Source organism: Schistocerca piceifrons, chromosome 5 (assembly GCF_021461385.2).
Source record: "Schistocerca piceifrons isolate TAMUIC-IGC-003096 chromosome 5, iqSchPice1.1, whole genome shotgun sequence".
NCBI lineage: Eukaryota > Metazoa > Arthropoda > Insecta > Orthoptera > Acrididae > Schistocerca > Schistocerca piceifrons.
Genome location: NC_060142.1, coordinates 437,127,303 through 437,143,223, shown reverse-complemented (window position 1 = coordinate 437,143,223; position 15,921 = coordinate 437,127,303). Strand labels below are relative to the sequence as shown.

Here is a 15,921-nt window from a genome sequence, read left to right as displayed (position 1 = left end):
TCACCGTTGGTAATGGTGTTGCAGAATTGTAAAACATTGTCTACATGTAATTTCTGACAGTGCTCGTTTTTTGTACATCGAGGTCTTCTATAATCTACTTTTCAGAACATCATCAGTGATGTGATTCTTCAGTTTCTCCCGGCGTATTTGTTGCTCGAACAGTCCACGGGTATGCTGCCGGTTCATAGTGTCCAACGGGCACAATATTTCGGCGATCAGTCATGTCGCCATCGTCAGGTGCGCTGACGAACGAGCTCCTGAGGGCATGCGGCCGATTTAAATCCCCTACCCCCGCCGGCGTCATCCAATTGAAAACCTACTTGTTTCTTCCGTTATGTCGATGACACGTTCGTCATCTGACCCCACGGTAGGGACAAGCTCCTGGGTTTCCTTACACACCTAAAACCCATACATCTAAACATCAAATTCACTATGGAGACCGAAGCAGTAGGAAGATTACCATTCCTCGACGTCATGGTCAAGAGAAGAGCTGATGGTACCCTTAGCCACGGTATGTACAGGAAGAAAACGCATACTGACCTGTAACTGCATGCAGACAGTTGCCACCACCCTTCTCAGAGGAATGGAGTACTAAAAACACTAGTACACAGGGCGAGCAGCATCTCAGACGCAGAGAATCTGCCCTAGGAATTGGAACACCTCAAAACCGTGTACTCGGAATGGCAGATTAGACGCGCTCTCCGTCCCACCACCACAGCACAACCTGTGGAGACGGATGAAGTCACGGAAGAAGAGGTAGCCACTGCCTTTATTCCGTACAACGGCGCACTATCGGGGAAAATCGGCCGTATATTAAAGAAACACCGAGTTAAAACCGTCTTTTGCCCGTCCAATAAAACACGAGCATTACTGGGAAGTGCGAAAGATGACCTCGGTTTGAGGAAGGCCGGCATATACCAAATTCCCTGTGAGTGTGGGAAGACTGATATCGGACAAACAGTACGCACCATCGAAGATCGTTGCCGAGAACATCAAAGCACACTCGACTGAAATATACAAATAATTCGGCGGTAGCAGAGCACTGTTTGTCCGAGAAACACGAGATGGATTATGAGCGTACCAAGATCCTGGCTCAGACCTCTAAATATTGGGACAGCGTTATAAGGGAGGCTATCGAAATTCGCACCAGGGAAGATCTTATCAACCGAGATTGCGGCTACAATCTCAGCAAGGCTTGGGACCCGGCACTGAATGTAATTAAGAAGACTCTCAGCAAGAAGCACGAACTGGCGACCAGGGCGGACGTAGCAAGCACATCGACGCTACGACAGATTCCGACGCCCACGTCTTCGCGGCCGCCGGCGCGCGGGCGCGGACGGCGAAGAGAGTGGCCCGCGGGGGGAGGGAATTTAAATCAGCCGTTGGCCCTCAGGAGCTCAGTTCGTCAGCGCACCTGACGATGGCGACATGTCTGATCGCCGAAATATTGTGCCCGTTGGACACTATGCACCGGCAGTATACCCGTGGACTGTTCGAGCAATCATCAGTGATGTTTCTCTCTGTTATTCTAAATCTACATACAATGATCAGCCAAAACATTTTGACCACCTACTTAATAGCTTCTTTGTCCGTCTTTAGTACTAAATAGATCACTGATTCTGCGAGTTAGGGATCCGACAGTTTGTTGGTAGGTTTGTGGAGGTATGTGGCATTAGATGTCTATACGCAGGTTTCGTAATTCGCATAAATAACGAGCCGCTGATTTGCGTATGAGGCGATGGTGCCCGATGCCGACCCGGATGGGTTCTACTGAATTTGCATCAGGCGAATTTCGTCGCCGAGATATCACCATGAGCCCACTACAATGCACCTCAAACCACTGTGGCACGCATCGGGTTCCGAGGCACGGACAGTTATACTGCTGAAAGATGACACCGCAGTCAAGCATGAAGGGATGCAGGTGGTTCGCAGCTGTCAGCATGTCTTCGGTTACTACCACAGGTGCCATGCAAGCGTAGGAGAATGTCTATCATAGCTTAATATTCGTTCCACCTGCGTCCGTGGTGCGCTGCACGTTTCGAGCTGCCCTTCAATTAGGTGACGGTATCTGTGGAGACGACAATCGACCTAGTGTGGCAAAAATGTGATTCGCCCGAAGAACCGACACGTTTCCATTGATCGCCGGTAGAATTCCGATGGTTCCGTGCCTACTGCAGTCGTAATTACGACATGTGGGCTCTTTGGGTGAATCACATTTATACGTTTTCATTGATCGCCGATAGAATCCCGATGCTCCCGTGCCTACTGCAGTCGTAATTGACGATCTCTTTGGGTCAACATGTGAACACGTAGGGATGGCCTGCTGCAGTGCTCCATGTTCCACAATGTATGATGAACGGTGCGCTACGAAACGCTTGTGCGTGCACCAGCACTGTGCTCTTTCGGAAGAGATGCCACAAATCACCATCTATCCTACATTACACACCAGAAAAGCCTGCGAACGCCACGTTCTGTGAAGAGTCGTGGACGTTCAATCATTTAGCGACTAGTGGCAGTTTCATTGTCCTTCTACCTCTTTCCGTATATGCTCACAACAATAGCGCTAGAACATTCAACCAGCTTCACCGTTTTAGGGATACTCGTTCTGGAGCTCTGCGTAATAATAATCTGCCCTTTTCAAAGTCGCTTATGTCAATGGATTTCCCCAGTTGGAGCCCATATCTCCGCTAGGGTGATCCTCCATCCGTGTCTGTACCGCTTTGATACTTTAGTTACCGCGTCACGTGCCGAAACGCCAACAGGTGGCATCCAATGTCGCTGTGGGCTGTGGTCATAATGTTTTGGCTGATCAGTGTATGTATTATGCAAGCCACCTTACGACGTACCTCTGGTACCACTATCTGTTTCCAGTGTGGCAGGAACGGTTTTCGATGAACTCCTGTGTGAGATCTAATTTCTTGGGTTTCCTCGTCATGGTTATTTCATGAAACATACACTGTACGGTCTGAAGTATCCGGACACTCCTATGTAATGGGGAATTCGCTACTAGATGTCACTAGAGGCGGACCCGCACTTAAAAGGAGGCAGTGAGTATTGTGTTGTCAGTAGAGAAGAGGTAACAGCGGAATGGACCGGTCGGTATAGCTCAGTCTCTTCCAATGAAGGTTAGTCGTTGGATGTCACATGAGTGTCCTATGTATCACTGACATTTCAATCTGGACAGGGACCGTCGAACATCTGGAAGGATGGCTGTAAAAATCGCTTAAAATGAGCAGAAACAATCAATCGTCAGTTCCAAAATGCTGCTAGCAGTCCAGCTAGCACAGTAACTGTGCGGAGGGAGTTAGAAAGAATGAGGTAAATTGGATGAGGGGCTCCTCATAAGCCACAAATTTCCGTAGTCAGTACTATGTGACAATTGAGGTGGTGTAAAAAAGCGACACCATTGCACAGTGAATGACTAACAACGAATGATTTGGATTGATGAATCACGCTATCACGCTATACCCTGTGGCAACCCTATCGGAGTATTTCGGTTTGGCGAATGCGTGGAAAACTTTACCTACCATCAAGCATAGCGCCAACATTGAAGTACAGGGGAGATGGATGCTATTACGGTACGGGACTGTTTTGCGTGATTAGGGCGTGGTGCCCTTTTAGCGCGGTACACTCTCTCTCTCTCTCTCTCTCTCTCTGTTCAGATGTGTGTGAACTGCTAAGGTCATCAGTCCCTAAGCTTACACACTACTTTACCTTAATTATCCCAAGGACATACACACACACACCCATGCCCGAGGGAGAACTCGAACCGCCGCCGGGACCAGCCGCACAGTCCATGACTGCAGCGTCTTCCTCTCTCTCTGTATGTCTCTCTTCTCTCTCCTTACATTCTCATCTTCAGTTTTCTTTGGATTTATTCCAGTCTCCGTCGTCCATTACAGATTTTACCCCCTACAGCTCCCTGGAGCACTATGGAGGTTATTCCCTATTCCTTCTTCTTGTCAATGTTTTCCATGTGTTCCTCTCTTCATCTATTCTGCAGAGAAACATTTTCATTCGTTATCAGTCGACGTCAACATTCTTCTGCAGCACCACATCTAAAACACTTCGATTCTTTTCTGTTTCGGTTTGCCCACTGTTCATAATTCACTACGATACAATGCCGTGCTCCAGACGTTCATTCTCTGAAATTTCTTCCCAAATTAAGGCCTATGTTTGATACCAGTAGGCTTGTCTTCTCCAGGGAAACGCTCTTTGCCGCGATACTCTGCTTTTTATGTGCTCTTGCTTCATACCTTATGGATTATCTTGCTTCCGAGGTAGCAGAATTCCTTAACTTCGTCTACTTCGTGGTCACCATTCTTGATATTAAGTTTCTCGCGGGTCTCATTGGTTCTCTTATCAGTTGACTGTTCTTGTTCTGTTTATTATCACCTTTCTCGATTATTTTGGATATTTTACTAACTACGTTGTTCTGCTCTACTACGGGAAGCTTTGCTGTATCTATTGTAGTCCCTATATGTTCAGTCGTCTCTGTTGTTCTACTGTGGCACTGTTTCCTCCAGTGCTGTAAGTTCACCCTTTCTGTAATATGTTTGTTTCACTTTCACTAATGTTCACATTCAGTACTTTTGGTAACACTTTTTGAGAACAGCGATCTTATAAGCTATATAAGACTAGTGAAAAACTGTCTTGATCGCAACGGTTATTTTATCCAAAATGATCAGTTTCGTCCTAGTCTTAGGCAATCTTCAGAATAGCACTGTAAAGTATAGAAATCGTGCTAGTTACATAAACAAGTCAGTAACTTAAAATGAAGTAACTTATTAAAACCGAGGAGTTGTCACCCATCAGCTGAAGTCGAGGATGTCCAGAACAGTCAGTAGACGCCTCAATCACTGAAATTGCTGCTGTTGTCTAGGAAGCATTGTGTTATATAGATCTTGTGATGGTGTGTTTGTGCCGACGTTAACGTCAGCCAATGAGGAACGATTTACATAAATTACGTATCATTTGAAGATACGATTTACCTGAAAGTGAATAATTATAAAAAGCAGAGCCTATAGGACAGAATAGATTATTCAAAATAATGACTAACTGTAATGAGACTATTTAAAAATTATTTCTTATATTTCTCTTATTTCTTGTAGTACCATCTGTCGGAAATAATTTTTTTAAGTAGTATGATATATTCATAGCATCGGCTATTTGATCAATAGAAAGTGTATATAGAATAAACAAATGGATTTATGTAAAATAACTATAAACTATGACAATTATACAGTAATTATGCTGTGATCTGAGTAATACGAAATTAAATAGAACATTGGCGCACTCTTCTGGCCTGGACTTCCTAGCTACGGACGCAGTTGCCAAGGAGACGTCGTAGTAAGATGGCCAGCAAATATCAAAGGTGTGTATCATGGACATCATTCGTTAACATAACGAGTGAGGGCGATCGCAGCTGGAAGATAATCAAGATGGTGTTTCTGAAGTGGCGGCAGAACAATTTTTTCTATAAGTTGCCAGCAAAAAGCTAGTCATACTCGTAATACAGACCTGCTTTACGAAAGAACAATAGTACTTGGAAGCCAAGCGCGGGATTAGCCGAGCGGTCTTGGGCGCTGCTGTCATGGCCTGTGCGGCTGATCCCAGCGGAGGTTCGAGTCCTTCCTCGGGCATGGATGTGTGTGTTTGTCCTTAGGATAATTTAGGTTAAGTAGTGTGTAAGCTTAGGGACTGAGGACCTTAGCAGTTAAGTCCCATAATATTTCACACACATTTGAACATTTTTGGAAGCCAATAAATTGTTATTTGTGGTAAAATTACGTCAACGCATAACATATGATTATGAAATAGCCCCTGATCATATAATAAAACTGGAATGCTGGTCACATTCTTTAATATAGAACTGTTTTCACAAAGAACAATGTACCTGGAAGCCCATAAGCCGTTATTTGTTGAAAAATTTTGTCACCGTATAAAATCTAGTGATAAAAAAATGTACGGTCAATTAATTAAACTGGAAAAATTCTAGAGTACTCACTCGTATCAAAGTTTTGTTAATAAATCCTCAACAACATAATTATACGTATCTATCTGTTACGAGATTATACACTCCTGGAAATTGAAATAAGAACACCGTGAATTCATTGTCCCAGGAAGGGGAAACTTTATTGACACATTCCTGGGGTCAGATACATCACATGATCACACTGACAGAACCACAGGCACATAGACACAGGCAACAGAGCATGCACAATGTCGGCACTAGTATAGTGTATATCCACCTTTCGCAGCAATGCAGGCTGCTATTCTCCCATGGAGACGATCGTAGAGATGCTGGATGTAGTCCTGTGGAACGGCTTGCCATGCCATTTCCACCTGGCGCCTCAGTTGGACCAGCGTTCGTGCTGGACGTGCAGACCGCGTGAGACGAAGCTTCATCCAGTCTCAAACATGCTCAATGGGGGACAGATCCGGAGATCTTGCTGGCCAGGGTAGTTGACTTACACCTTCTAGAGCACGTTGGGTGGCACGGGATACATGCGGACGTGCATTGTCCTGTTGGAACAGCAAGTTCCCTTGCCGGTCTAGGAATGGTAGAACGATGGGTTCGATGACGGTTTGGATGTACCGTGCACTATTCAGTGTCCCCTCGACGATCACCAGTGGTGTACGGCCAGTGTAGGAGATCGCTCCCCACACCATGATGCCGGGTGTTGGCCCTGTGTGCCTCGGTCGTATGCAGTCCTGATTGTTGCGCTCACCTGCACGGCGCCAAACACGCATACGACCATCATTGGCACCAAGGCAGAAGCGACTCTCATCGCTGAAGACGACACGTCTCCATTCGTCCCTCCATTCACGCCTGTCGCGACACCACTGGAGGCGGGCTGCACGATGTTGGGGCGTGAGCGGAAGACGGCCTAACGGTGTGCGGGACCGTAGCCCAGCTTCATGGAGACGGTTGCGAATGGTCCTCGCCGATACCCCAGGAGCAACAGTGTCCCTAATTTGCTGGGAAGTGGCGGTGCGGTCCCCTACGGCATTGCGTAGGATCCTACGGTCTTGGCGTGCATCCGTGCGTCGCTGCTGTCCGGTCCCAGGTTGACGGGCACGTGCACCTTCCGCCGACCACTGGCGACAACATCGATGTACTGTGGAGACCTCACGCCCCATGTGTTGAGCAATTCGGCGGTACGTCCACCCGGCCTCCCGCATGCCCACTATACGCCCTCGCTCAAAGTCCGTCAACTGCACATACGGTTCACGTCCACGCTGTCGCGGCATGCTACCAGTGTTAAAGACTGCGATGGAGCTCCGTATGCCACGGCAAACTGGCTGACACTGACGGCGGCGGTGCACAAATGTTGCGCAGCTAGCGCCATTCGACGGCCAACACCGCGGTTCCTGGTATGTCTGCTGTGCCGTGCGTGTGATCATTGCTTGTACAGCCCTCTCGCAGTGTCCGGAGCAAGTATGGTGGGTCTGACACACCGGTGTCAATGTGTTCTTTTTTCCATTTCCAGGAGTGTAGAATACAAAATGAAAATGCCACTCAAATTAAGGTAAAACAGAGAAACAGCAGTCTTCTTAAATGAAGCCGCCAAATAATTCGAAGAAATCTTTTCCTCGGAAATCCGCCTGTTCATTCAACAGGGTTGACGGATTATTTTTGAAATAAACAGTTATTTCTATTTCTTCCAGAGTGTTCACGAGTAAACCTTTTGGAATAGAATTCAGAATTTTGATGTTATTCATGATTGCTCGGAAATCCGCCTGTACATTCAACAGGGTTGACGGATTATTTTTGAAATAAACAGATATTTCTATTTCTTCCAGAGTGTTCACGAGTAAACCTTTTGGAATAGTATGCAGAATTTTGATGTTATTCATGATATCTCCTTCTGAATGATTTTTGCAACTCAGATGTTGTCCAAAGACTGATTTTTTACGTGCTGTATCCGAGATATGTGCTTTGAACCGTGTTGTAAAGTTACGCCCAGTTTGACCAATACATATTTTGTCAAAATCACTGCACATTAATTTATAAACTCCTGATCTACAATGGCGATTATTAGTACTGCCAGGCACATTATAGCGTAAAGAACTGTTATGAATTAGCAACAAAATGATATTCCGCCAGGGGCTAGATTTGCATCGCTCGATACAAAAAACTTATAAACCAACATTTTAATAGGAGAAACTATAGACATTAAAAACAATCTCGTAATACCTAGAATGTTAGCCCTAAGTACATGTTAATCCGTTTATTACATCGTACGAACGACGATTCATTCATCCCTGCATTTCTCTGGTAGAGCTCCCGCATAGCACGTTTCTCTTCTTACTATCCGAATCACCCATTTCGGGAGCTGGGTTCTGGATCTACGTTGACTTTCAAAGACAGAATAGCCGACGGAAGTTATAGAAGAACAGTCTCCTTCAAGGAAGCGTATTGGCGTCAATCCCGTTCAATATATTTACTGATGACCAACTTCTGGCCTCCAGTACCAGAGTTCATTGTATACCGATGATCTCGCCCTAGCCATACTGAGCAAACACTTTGAATCGGTAGAAAACATACTCACAAATGCTCTTGAAAGGGGCGTCAAGAGATTACAGTGCAAATCAGCTTAAACCAAATCCATCGAAGACGCAGGTATGTGCTTTCCAGTTAAGAAGCCGGGAAGTCACTCCCAAATTAAAGGTTGTCAGGTCAGGGGTTGAATTGAAACAACATGATACTGCAGAATACCTAGGAACGACACTCGAACTCTCTCTTATACACAAGAACCATTACTTGAACACCAAGCTAAGAGTTTCTGTCAAGAACGGTCTCCTTAGAAAACTGATTCACGATGGCGTAGTAAAGCCGAAACAGTTCAAACTTCTGTAATGGCACTGCGGTATTTCGCTGCAGAGTGTGATGTTCTGTTTTGTATAAATGTAGTCATACATTTGAATGTAGAGGTCAACAAGAAATGCAGACTTACTACAATATGTTCAAAATCTACTCCAGCCGTGTGACTTTATCACCTAGTGTTCGAAGTAAAATAGCTGCGAACAAGGAAAGGAAGTAAATGGAGCCGGAGGTAACACATCCATTACGCGACATGAAATGCATGCGTAAAGAGTGAAATCTGGAAGTAGCTTTCTCAAAACATCAGATGAACTGAGCACCAGAGACCAAAGCTAAAGACCCCTTCGCCCTGGCTGGAAAAATGTGTCTGAAATTTTACCATCAGGGATGGCTGACATGGAAGTCCTTGACTAGATTGATTTTAGCATTGGGTAGGTTCAGGGTTAATACGGCAAGACTGGTCGACGACAAAGAAGACAACTTCAAGTGCGACGGTGCAGAAGATCAGACAGTTACTGTGTCCGATCTCTTGCATGGAAGATGACTTGTATCAAGCCTCGGATAATGTACTAGATATAGCCAAGTTTTGATTAAATGTAATGTTTGTTAAGTGTGTAAATCTGCATATTTCTGACACGAGAATAACAAAAAAATGCCAAACCGATACATTTTCCGTTTTCTGTCAGTCCTGAAAATTTGCATCATCAAGTAAACATTCAACGGGTAGTGGAGGGAAGCTGTTGGTGTTTAGATCCTCCATTTCCTCGGCTGTTCATTTTGGTGATATGGAGAATCCGCCACATCGCAAATTGAGGTCTTACTTCCTTAATATGCCAGGGCTGAAACATGAGATAGACAGACACCAATGAGACGAGTCTAATAGCAGAAACACTAGTTACTGTTGCAGCAGAATTGGCAGACATGCCCAACCCAGCAACTCCACAAGAGCGCCGTTTGTTCGACGTTGTGCTACTCTTAAAAAGGAAAATAAAGAGAGAGAAAAAAACCACCGATTGCTTTTGGGTGACTCGTGCTCTGTTTTGCGTGTGGCAATCAGCTGTACTTCAAAGTTCAACTGAAATTGGATTCTAAAACTGAATGCTGGTCCAACAAGTTACTCTTGTGTCGTCAGAGCACAGCCGGCCGTCAGGCAATCACCGTGTTGCGTGTGTGTGTGTGTGTGTGTGTGTGTGTGTGTGTGTGTTTTGGAGGAGGGGAAAGAGGTGTGGGTGGGTGGCTTCCCCACCCCAGGCCTGAGTAATAAATGGGGCAGCGACGGGCGACGCCGCTAGGGAGCCAGGGGCGCCGAAATGGAGTAAAGTTTGTTGATCGACAGGCCACACCTCAGGTATTAGCGCTTCATTCATCACCGACGCATTCCTGTAAAACGTGACGGCGGAAACCCTCTGCCCCGTCGTTGCTTGACTCAATCCCACACTTCTTAGCTTATTGTAGCTGTATTTCTCCAAATACTGTTAATGGTTCACTGTAATCCACAAGTATTGGTCATTTACAATTGTTTGCAGATCGCAGTCTAACCGTCCGCATTCTCTCTCTACCTGCAGACGGGAGTAACTGGAAACGAAATGATTAGCGGTACCTTCCTCTAGACATTAACATGTTGGCGTGTTACTACATCCCACTCGATGTAGGTGGTTGGGATTTGGACCATTACCTGTTAATATTAGTACCATGCCCCCAGTAGGAGAGATGTCGCGCTTTGTGAAACTGCTTCTCTATATTTAAAAAAAATTCATTTTGTTTCTGAATTACAGACTTTTGTTTAACAGTATTCAGATTCATTGTGTTATGATACAGATGGTAGAGTACTACCAGTTAAAAACTACAGTGCACCCACTCACAGAGGTCCAGTGTGGGCTGTAATTATCGTATGGCAGCGGCACTAGTGCATAATCTAATACGTTAATGCGGAACCAATTCAAGCTGAACAAAAAAAATTGGTTCCAATGTTGACCACCAGGTGCAAACCTGACGCTTGAATGCAAGAAACGCCTCCAGAAATATTTCCATATGTAATGGATTAGTAAAGGGAATGGGCAGAAAACGTCAAACAAGGGAGAAAGACATAACTTCGATTTTATTACTACCCACTGCTTTCAGAGTTTGTTCAGTATGACCACAAGGAATGTCGAAGAGATGCTGCATACGTAAACCGACGGGATCAACAGTTGCCCCCAACAGTTCTGTTGGAATCTGAGTACCGTGTTCTTGAACAATGGCCTTCAAATCATGCAGAGACTGAAGGCGTCCATAATATCTTTTAGATATCCGTAGAGTCACATAGATTCAGATCACGTGATCTTGTAGGCCATACAACTGGAAAACTTCCGGAGATGATTATAAAACATCCAACATTCCACATAACACCTTCACTTTTTTGTTTTTTTCTCCTTCTTTTTTCCTTTCTAGAAATACTTACCCCCAAGCTACGCATAGCACAATACTAACACCTCCTCCTCTTTCTGAGCTCGACATCTCACTCATTATGGAGGGATGCTGACTCAGTTTTTCAGGATAGCAAAGGGGAAGTTGCGGTACAGAAAATGACCCAGAAATCATCACTGTGTGTGTGTGGGTTGTGTGTGTAGTGAGTGGAGTGTTATGAAACAATGTGTGTATAGTGTGTGCAGTGACTGATAGTGAGATATGAGTGAACGACGTGACATTACATTATTTAATAAGTTATTTGTAAAAAAGTATTGTATACCAGGAGTAAATCTAATGATTGTGTCTAACTAGAAGTCTGTAAATATATGTGTATACGAATTAGCTTATTTTAAATTGGTCTAAACTTGTAAATACTTTGACATGACCTATATCCTTGTACAAAGAGATCTATGGACAAATAAAGCTACTACTACTACTACTACTACTACTACTACTACAACTACATAACACATTCACCGGGCGAGCGACATGAAGTGCTGCCGCATCTGCATGAAAACAGTGGTTTCCATACAGCTGCGCTCTTTCAAAGCAGGAATCACATGTTGTACAAGGTGGTCTCGATAACGTGCAGACATCACTGTACACTGACAGACCCTCTGGGTGTATTCTTTTAAAAGAACAGACCAAGAATAAATGTGCTTGTGAATTCACACCACACAGTGACATACGGTGAATACAGTGGCTCTTTGTGTACAACATGTGGTTTGACAATACCCCAAATTCCGCAGTTCTGTGTATTCTAGCGTAAAATGCGCCTCGTCAGTCTGTAGAATATTTCCCAGCCACATGTCCTCAACTTCTATCCCTGTCAGAAATCAAAGAGTAGATTCAGAACTTTGCTGCAAACAATGAGGCTTCAGTTGTTGCATGGGCCGGATCTTGTACGGGTAGCAGAGTAATATAGGCTGCAAAAGCTTCCGTACTGTTGACCAGGGGATGGACAAGTGTCGTGACACTGCACGAACACTAGTTCTATCCGGGGCAGGTTCTGCATGGTCAGTTACAGCAACAGCAACCTCGTCAATAGTTTCCACCAAGACAGGACGCCGTCCTCCTCCAGGCGACACATCAAACTCACCCGTGTTATTGAATTCCATTATCATCTTCTTTAAACCATTTAGTGACATTGAGCCTCTCTTCAGATCTTTCACTCGGCGATACTTTCTCAATGCAACACTGTAAATGCTGCCGTTCACATAAAACAGTTTCACTAACCATGCACGGTCTCTCTTGTCGATAGCAATACTGTTCACTCACATGATAGCTGAAATGATCAAATTCGTTTGTTGATCCTTCTACTTTTTTTATTATAGAGGCCAGCCAGCTCTCTGACTGAACACGCTGAGCTACCGTGCCGGTGCCCATCTGAGCCATCGAGGGCACAGACGATAGTGCGACTGCAGGGATTTATCCCTCGCACGCTCCCCGTGAGAGCCACATTCCCAACTTAATGTTCACACACTACATTCGTAGTGCCCCTGCCCACTTCACTCATTACTCGCGGCAGACAACCTTACCGAGTCCCGTAAGAGTTCGGGCAATGCGTGTGCATCCGCACAAAAGAAGAAGATTAATGATCGGTTAGCCTTAACTATATGGAGATGGTATCTGTTCTTTCGGACATGTCCGAAAGAACAGATGCCACCTCCATACACATTATAGTGCCGGAACGTTCACAGGAGCTCAGTCCGTCAGTTCACCTGATGATGGCGACATGTATGATCGCCGAAATATTGTGCCCGTTGGACACTATAGACCGGCAGCACACCCGTGGATATTTTGATTATCAAATACGCCGGGAGAAACTCAAGAATCACAACATTATAGCTTGTCAAATGGGAATTTCATACCGTCATACAAACTGTACAGTGCTAGATTTGCGCCCGGTGGCAAGAACTGAAACTATTTTTCTTTCCAGTCTGAATCGGATCCACATAACCGCATTAGCATAGCTACCAAGTTGCACTGGCATATGATAATTACAGCCCACACTGGACCTAAGGGATTAGCTGCAATATAATTACAACCACTCGGTACATCGCTAACACCTAGAAATTGTCGTAGTACATCAAAACATGTGCAAATTAGTAGTAATCACGGGTTTCAAGCTGCAATTTGTATATCTTTACTGCCACCTCATAACTTTCCCATATGTTCGTAGTTAGAATAAAGGTTCATAAAAGAAACGTTATCTTTTTTCTGATCAAGTCTACGGTTTTTCCTTCATGTTAAATATAATTCTACTGTGAAAACTAAGTTGCTTTTTGATGAAATATACTTCTTTTCAATATAAAGATTCTTAATCTCCGTTAAACTACCTTGGCGAGGAAGTTGTTGCTCCACTTCTTATTTTTTCATTATTCTGCATAATTCTATGTTGTTGAGTGATGTAACACGTATGTATATTCTTGGAGTGACGGACATTTTTTTGTTAGAATGTACTAGGCGCCATTCCCGATGAGCCAAATGCAACTGTTGCTTTTCGTCTCTGACAATAATCTCCAATCCTTTTTTATTATTTATAGCGCTGTTATGGCGTTCTGTTTAGTACTGCCGATAACTGATAATTTTTTCCTGGTCCATGTCCAAATCTGAGTCTGGTTCCGAAAAGTAAAGATATGTTGCAGGGTTTCAATTATTTGGCATTTCATGCACTGCGGTGAAGATCTTAGTTTTATTTTGTGTGCCTTTCCTCTGTTGGTACGAGCTTGTTTTTACTGTGTCATACCATACAGTCATGACTGCTATGTAGAATTTGATTATTTATGTTGTGTCAGACATTCCACAATTTACCTGTGGATACTTGCACTCGATTGGGTTTCGTGTAAGTCCCACTGTTGGCTCACTGTATAGTTTCGCCGTACTGACAGGACACGGATCGGAATTCATCGATTGTAGATAACTTGACCATAAGCTGACCTCGCGTACAAGGCTAATTATTTATAGTGGCGAAATTTTTTGGAATTGCCTTATCTGTCGGCTCGAACAGATAAACAATTTGCCCGCCACTGCTGTTGAGTTGTTATGTACTACATACTCCAGTCACGTTAATGTGACCACCGTCTGTGTTAGCTGTCAACACGCGTTAACCACACACAGACATCAGTTGGCAGCACTAGCAGTGGAGGGTCTATAACCACGTCGGGAGGATGCAGGAATCAGTACAGTCGTTGTCGTAATAGGGCAACGGAGCGATTATCTGACGCCCAAAAGGGCATCGCGATTAGCGTTCGGGCCAAGGATGGAAGCATTTCATCACAGACCATAGATGACAGGGGGTCAACGATGGCTGCGGAAATGTGTACAGGCGAATAGATATGCAAGCTTTGAGGAACAAAGTGCCCATATGAACCAGGGAGCTGCCAGCCATACCTCCTTATTGACCATTCAGTGAACATAGCTGTGTACGGCCCTCCGCACCAGGCGCCTGTTTCATGCACCCATGCTGAGTGATGATCATTGGCGACGAAGGCTAGAATTCGCACGACAATACTGCATGCAACTGGGCGTCCACTGCGTGGCGACAGGTGTCCTTTTCAGATGAATCACGTTCTATGGTCCATCGGAAAGGTGGCCAGTGGCTTGTACTGCATTAAACGTCTGAAACCAAAGACCCTACAAACAGGGAGCGTTGTGGTCTGGGGAATGTTTTAGTGGCATGCTCTGGGGGATCTCGCCATTGTAGATGGCTCAATGGATCAACACAACTATGCATCTATCTTTAGGGACCATGTCCACAACTACATGCAGTTTGTTTTTCCTCGGCACAGTGGCATCTACAAGCAGGACAACGCAACGTGTGACACAGCTCGCAGTGTATATATGTGGTTCAAAGAGCATCAGGATCAGGTCACCATACTCCTCTGCTCACGAAACCCACTGGATTTTAACCCAAGCGAGAATTAGGGCTACCTATATCGGTTTCTTCATGCCATAATCCTCGACTGAGAAACCTAGCACAGATAGCCATGGCACTGGGGCTCCACACCTCTGTTAGTACCTTGCAGAATCTCATTAACTTTCTTTCTGCCCGTCTCGCACTGCAAAAGGTGATATATCAGAATTATGACAAGTGTCACATTAATGTGACTGGACAGTGTATTTTTGTGGGTCTGGTGACGAATAAAGCTTTGCATAGCTGTTGGATATTTTAAAGCCCAGTCCTTCTTGTGGGCATATTTTTAAGGCACCATATGAATAGATTACCGTGCTAGAAATACCGACCATCGTAACCTAGGAACGTCGTGCCATATTGTATGGGAGCGGTACGGTGGATGCAATGAAATATAATTTGCTTTACATGGAAGCTTTGGTCACTGCAATTTTCTGTACATGGTTCAGGCCACTGGTGGTATGTTCTTTGAAGGTTGTCGCTATCATATTGAGCTTCCCATTCCAATTCACGTTCGTTATTTCTTTGGGGTTGGCAGTGATCAGGAACATGCTGCATGCCCGCCTTGCAATGGTTCCATTGTCCCAGTCAGACTGCCATTCATCTAAATTCCAGGCTCGTTAGTGTCTTTTATTAGCAGCTGTGTGCTCGTACACACAATCATATTGTTCATGTCCCAGTAATACACAGTTGCCCTGTAACATGCCACGACTCATTGGCCATATCACGAGGA

The 15,921-nt window shown here is 44.8% G+C and overlaps 1 protein-coding gene across 1 annotated transcript in view; it reads left to right on the top strand.

Annotated features, from left to right (window-relative positions):
* LOC124799063 (proline-rich protein 36-like) overlaps nucleotides 1-15,921 on the top strand; it is a 488,916-nt gene that overhangs the window by 404,456 nt on the left and 68,539 nt on the right. The window lies entirely within an intron of this gene.